The sequence below is a fragment of the Triticum dicoccoides genome, chromosome 2B (assembly GCF_002162155.2).
Source record: "Triticum dicoccoides isolate Atlit2015 ecotype Zavitan chromosome 2B, WEW_v2.0, whole genome shotgun sequence".
NCBI lineage: Eukaryota > Viridiplantae > Streptophyta > Magnoliopsida > Poales > Poaceae > Triticum > Triticum dicoccoides.
In genome coordinates, this window is record NC_041383.1 from 213068370 (window position 1) to 213075389 (window position 7020).

Sequence of the window (7020 nt, forward strand, 5' to 3'; positions counted from 1 at the left end):
GTATTCCATGCCCGAACGAAACACATCGAAGTGGACTATCATTTTGTACGGGAACGGGTATCTCAGAAGCAACTACAGATCAAGTTCATCTCTTCCAAAGATCAACTTGCAGACATCTTCACCAAGCCGCTACCTCTTCCACAGTTTGAGAATTGTCGGCGCAATCTTACCCTTCTAGATTCTTTAGGAAGTGGCTAAGATTGAGGGAGGGTGTTAGACTGTATAGCTTGTGTATATGTGTACGTATATGCGTACGTATGATGTAACGTTGTACCCCCTTGTTATATATATGACATAGGCCACCCCTAGAGGGTTGAGCCGGTTCCCCAAACATATTGTCTTACACTGCACCTCCATCGTGCCCACCGCGTAGACGCAGAAGATGAACACCGCGCTGTAGATGTCCATGGCCACACGAGCAAACAAGACCCTTAGCTAGCTGCAGATGGATTTTTGCTGGTTCGTTGCGGAGGCGAGAAGCTCCTGGACGGCTGCCTATATAGCCACTGGCCAACAAGCGAGGGAGGGACGGGGTGGACGCGGGTGGTTGACGCTAACCGGTCAAGTGAAGATGCTCTGGTAGCTGGACGCCGGACGTGGGAGATTATCACACTTCAAAACGTATGCTGGAATTGCACACACGATCGTTCGCAACAGTAGCATGGAATGTGATACCTGGTCTCAAAAATGGAAACTGATAAGGCCGGTAGGCCCACATCTACACGACTGAACGACAAAACGACCCGCTGGTTTGCACTACTTTGGACACAGTGTGTACCAACTCGTCAACTCAGGATTAACCTGCCCGGCACGTTTGTTGAGGCTACTTCATCGGTGCATAAATGCATCTATATGTACTACCGACTAACAAAGAAAGAATGGTTTCTGTCCGTCGTTTTTTTGGACTATTTTCGAGCATAAGAGCGTCTACAACGCACCTAACTAATCCGGCGCGGACCGTGACCTGTCACCCTTCATTTTGCTGTCTCGGTAGCTGTCCTCCTCATATTTGACCCCTCAAAATCATGCAAGGTAGCAAATACGTAGATCAACACACTTAGCAGTAAACGGACATAATTCACATGCTAGCAAACGGACATAGTCATCATACAACCAAAAGGTCTCATAGTTCATCGCCGGACGGTACTAATTCTCACTAAAAATACTAGATAAAATGGCGACATAGAAGGACAGAGGAAATCAACATTTCCTCACCGGCCCCTTCCACTTGTGGTCGCCAGTGCGGTAGTACCCCTCCTTGCACGCATCGACGGCGGGAGGGGCGGAGTCATTCAAACTGGAGCCATGGGAGCCGTCATCAGAGGAGATGACACCGGGCATCCTCCGGATTGCGCTTCGCCAATCTGGCGGCGTTCGGTTTGGCCGCATATGCCGCCGCCTCGCGCTCCAACTGCTCGAGGCTTTGGCATTTTTGCGATGGAGCCGCACCGCGTCGGTCTCCGACTAGGTGGGGGAGCAGTGGAGGACCATCATGAGGAACTCGTCCTCCGGATACTATAACTCGCATGCTTGCTACACATGTCTAAATTCCTTGGCCATCCCGTATCTCCGAAACAACAAGGCCCGCCTCTCGGCTTACTCCAGTCCCCAGATTCCTTAACCCCGCCCCCGGGCTTGCATGTGTGAAAAAGACACCCCTAACTTACCCCCCCCTCCCCTGAGACCTATATAGTTTGTACATCCTTAATTTTCTCTGGTTAGAAAAGCATTTAGATTAAATCTTCAAAGAGCTTATTTGCTCATCTATCCTCTCATTTGGAGATCAAGGCAATATGTAGGAGAAGAACCCCTTGTGGTTAAGCAAGACCTCCATATCCTTTGGATTGGGGAAGATGTATCTCTCAAGACCGCATCTGTCCTAGAGATTTGGGAAGAACCCTAACTAATTATCCTTCTGTTGCTTATGGATCTTCAGGTGTATCTTCCCTTGCATGTTGTGAACCTTGCTCTTGTGTGTTTCCTCTTTCTATTTCCTTGTGCTCTTTGAGATCCCCTCAAATCCACCTCCAAATTGTGAAGATTGGTTCACTCCTAGGGCTTGCCCTACATCATAGGCACATGGAATCTAAGGATGATGCACTGAACGACGAGTCGCTCGAGTTAATCTAGATCAACCACATGTGGGGCGGTTCAACCCGCTATGAGTCGATGAGTGACACCAAGATTATAGCTAGGGAAGTCTTGGTCATCAACCACAACTTATGTCTTATAGTTTGAAGTATTCATCAGTTGATCCTCTTTGACAAGGGCTAGTGTGTGGAAAACTGACCATAATCAACAACACCCGAGTTCTCCGCATCCTAGTCGACAACGGGAGCTCTTGAACATTACCACCACCAAGACCCTATAGCAAATGAAAATCCCTCAATCTGAGACCAATCGAGTCCCGAAGTCTTTCTATGGGATAGTTGTAGGGACGACTCACAAGCCCATTGGCCAAATCATTCTTGCAGCGGCTTTTGGGCAGAAGAACAGTTACCGGATGGAATGTTTCACCCTCGAGGTGGTTGGTTTCAAGATGGCATACAACACCCTCTTGGCCCAACCACAACTTGCGCAATCCACGGGTGTACCAAATTACACCTGCATGATGTTGAAGATTCTAGGACCTAGACGTGTCATTACCATCCATTGCTTAGTCGAGAACCTCGTGCAGTGCAACAAATATAGTTTCAACTTGGGGGCTTGTCTGTCTAGTGAGGAAACCGGCAAAGTCGATTTTGGTGTCCCGGACAAATTGACTCCCCAAACCAATTTCAACAAGAAGTTCGTGTAGGATCGAAAGTATGTCTAGAGGGGGGGGGGTGATTAGACTACTTGACCAAATAAAAACTTATCCTTTTCCCAATTTTAGTCTTTGGCAGATTTTAGCTAACTTAGCACAATTTAAGCAATCTTAACACAATTCAAGCAAGCATGCAAAGAGTATATGAGCAGCGGAAAGTAAAGCATGCAACTTGCAAGAATGTAAAGGGAAGGGTTTGGAGAATCCAAACGCAATTGGAGACACAGATGTTTTTGTCGTGGTTCCGATAGGTGGTGCTATCGTACATCCACGTTGATGGAGACTTCAACCCATGAAGGGTAACGGTTGCGTGAGTTCATGGAGGGCTCCACCCACGAAGGGTCCACGAAGAAGCAACCTTGTCTATCCCACCATGGCCGTCGCCCACGAAGGACTTGCCTCACTAGCGGTAGATCTTCACGAAGTAGGCGATCTCCTTGCCCTTACAAACTCCTTGGTTCAACTCCACAATCTTGTCGGAGGCTCCCAAGTGACACCTAGCCAATCTAGGAGACACCACTCTCCAAGAAGTAACAAATGGTGTGTTGATGATTAACTCCTTGCTCTTGTGCTTCAAATGATAGTCTCCCCAACACTCAACTCTCTCTCACAAGATTTGGATTTGGTGGAAAGAAGATTTGAGTGGAAAGCAACTTGGGGAAGGCTAGAGATCAAGATTCATATGGTAGGAATGGAATATCTTGGCCTCAACACAAGTGTAGGTGGTTCTCTCTCAGAAAATGCAAGTTGAAGATGTAGGTTCATTCTGATGGCTCTCTCCACGAATGAAGAGGAGGTGGAGGGGTATATATAGCCTCCACACAAAATCTTACCGTTACACACAACTTGCCAAACTCGATGGGACCGAATTGAGAAACTCGGTCGGACCGATTCAGCAAATCTAGTGACCGTTAGGATTTTCGATGGGACCAACATGCAACTCGGTAGGACCGATATGGTTAGGGTTAGAGCATAACTAATCTCGGTGAGATTGATTACACAAACTCGGTGAGACCGATTTTGGTAATAAGCTAACCAGAGAGTTGGTCAGGTAAACTCGGTGGGACCGGTTCACTCATTTCGGTGAGACCGAAATGTTACGAAAAGGAAACAGAGAGTTTGCATTGCAATCTCGGTGGGACCGACCGCTCATCTCGGTGGTACCAAAACGTTACGAAGGGAAACAGAGAGATTACAATCCCATCTCGGTGAGACCGAGATCCCTATCGGTGAGACCGATTTGCCTAGGGTTTGTGGCAGTGGCTATGACATCTGAACTCGGTGGCGCCGGATAAAAAGAATCGATAGGGCCGAGTTTGACTTTTGGTTTAGGTCATATGTGGATATGAGAAAGTAGTTGAGGGCTTTGGAGCATATCACTAGCATTTTGAGCAAGTAAGCCATTAAGCAACACCCCATCCCTCCTTGATAGTATTGGCTTTTCCTATAGACTCAATGTGATCTTGGATCACTAAAATATAAAATATAGAGTCTTGAGCTTTGAGCTTGAGCCAATCCTTTTGTCCTTAGCATTTTGAGGGGTCCACTTTTCTCATCCATGCCATGCCAATCATTGAGCTTTCCTGAAATATTCAACTTGAAATAGCATTAGCTCAATGAGCTATATGTTGTTAGGAATTACCAAAACCACCTAGGGATAGTTGCACTTTCAATCTCCCCCTTTTTGGTAATTGATGACAACATATAGATCAAAGCTTCGACAAATGATAATAAGAGTGAAAAACATTGTCGCTTTGAGAAGTATGTGAAATGTAAGAGCTCCCCCTAAATGTGTGCATAGTTTAGGATTTGCTTTGGACTGCAAATGCACAATGAGTTAGGATCATGAGTTACTCTTCCATGTCACATACATCTTGGTGGAGACCTCAAAAAGATAATAATTAAATGCATGCACTCATCACCAAGCAAAGTGAATGATCATATAGAGATAAAAGGATAATGTCATCCAACAAGCATTAAGGTAGCATATGATCAAACACATGATCATCCAAGTATCTCACAAAAGCATAAAGTATCTCAAACAAGCAAATAAAGTTCAACCACCAAAACAAGAGAGAACAAAAGCAACACACTCTCTCTCGAAGCCTATGATCTATACATCCCCCCCCCTTGGCAACAAGTTACCAAAAAGTTCATAGAAAATGCATAGGACTAAATCGACTCTCAGGCTTGGTCTTCAGGTGGTGGTGTAGAGATGGCTCCTTGGACGAAGACTTCAGTTGATTTGGATGGAGCTGGGGGAGTAGGTGCTAGAGCTGGTTGCACAAAAGTTGTAGCTGGTTCAGATGAAGTGGCTCTGGTGTCTGGAACATGCACTGCAGCTGATCTCTGGCTCCTGGGCACTCTGGCAAAAGCATCAGTAGTAGTCTTGCCCTTCCTCTCCTGCTTGTCATCCTGAAGTTGCTCAACAACTGACTGTATCTCAGTGACCTTCACATCCAAGTCATAGAACTTCTGCTCCATGATCCTCTCCAGGCTCTCCTGGTTTTGAGTCAGGGTGGCCAGTCCCTTCTCAATCCTCAGAGTGGAGGAAATCAAGTAGCCAAGCTGATCCTGCTTGCTCTTCAAGAAGTACTGAGATGCCTCATCAATGGTTGGCATCTTTGCAGCCTTTTCAGTCCTTGCCTTCTCCTTCTTTGCTTGTGCTTGCATAGAAGATGGTTCATCTTCTTCCATTACCACTGTGTTGTCCTCAAAATCTGGATAGATGGGCATGTGTTCCTTGTCCAAGAGGTATGTGCCTGTGCCCATCTTGGAGTTGATTAGCTCCTGGATCTGTGGGGCATACCCACAACTTCTCTTCTGATCTACAACTGTCCTCTCGATAGTTTCCACTATGAGGCTCATGACCTTGAACTTTTGAGGTACATCAAATATGTGAAGGTGGTTGATGGCATGGCCTCTGATCATCTTGTGATCTCCAGACTTAGGCAAAAGAGTGTGCCTGAGGATCCAGTTGATTGTTGGCAATCCTGACATAAGGTAATGTACTGATCCAAACTTGTGTGTCTCAACAGCAGCATCTGGGATCTCTCTGTACGTGTGAGCCATAGAGTTGTGATCCTTCTCTTCTTGGCATAGGCATCCAAGTCATCCTCACTTTCCTTAGGTGCATTGATCAATTTTGCCCATTCTTCAGCTGATGATTGGTACCTAGTACCGTCAGACATCCAAACAATCTTTCCATCTGGGTAGAAGTGAGCTGTGGAGTAGAACTGCATAATAAGCTCATCATTCCACTTTGTGAGCTTCTGCCCAACAAAGTTATCCAATCCACAAGCATTGAAACTGTCATACACCCCTGGATAATGCTCTTCATTCTTCCTGATGTACTCCTAGTCTACCCATCTCATATCATAGACAATTGGCTTCTTGTCAAGCAGCACTGTCTCATAGAAGCCCCGCTGTTCCTTTGTATGGAACCTGTAGTCCACATCAGTTCTCCTCATGACTGCATAGGGATCAGTCAATCTCCACTGCCTGAGACCTGCATCCTTCCTCAGCTTCATATCCTCAGCTACAGGATGAACATCATTGTGACCTGGAATTTTGGGCTTCAACTTTCTCAAGACATGTTCCACATCATCTTCTTCTTCAACAGCAGCTTCACGCACTGGGGCCTTGTTCTTCTCTCCAGCAGGAATGTTCCTTGTATTCCTCTTGGGTGCAGATTTGGGCTTTGGAGCAGCTGCCTTGGGAGCTTCTTTGGGCTTTGATGAAGCAGCCCCTGACCTGATGGCATCACCCATAAGCTTTTGAGCTTTGGGTGCTGGTGCAGCAACCTCTTCCTCTTCTTCTTCTTCCATCATGGAAGGCTTTCCAACAACCCTGGCCATGGTCTTCTTGACCCTTTCCTTCCTCTTCTTCCCTTCTGCAGCAGCCTCTTTGGGTTCAGATTCCAAAGGTACGTGAGTAGAGGCTCTGGCTTTAGACATGGGAATTCTCTTTGCATGTGCTTTGGTCTTCATACCAGGCTTAGTGGCAGCAGCTGTGCCATACTCCTTCTTGAGCACCTTCTTCTTGGAAGTGGCCTCATCCTTAACAGCCACATAGTCTTCATCCTCAAACTCTGAGGTTCTCTTCTTTCTGGCCCTGGTGGCTGCCTTGGGTAAGTTGTTGGGTGTGCTTTTGCTACCATCATCATAGCTGCTAGAGGGACTAGTGCCCTCACTCATTTGAACCTGCTCCTCAGA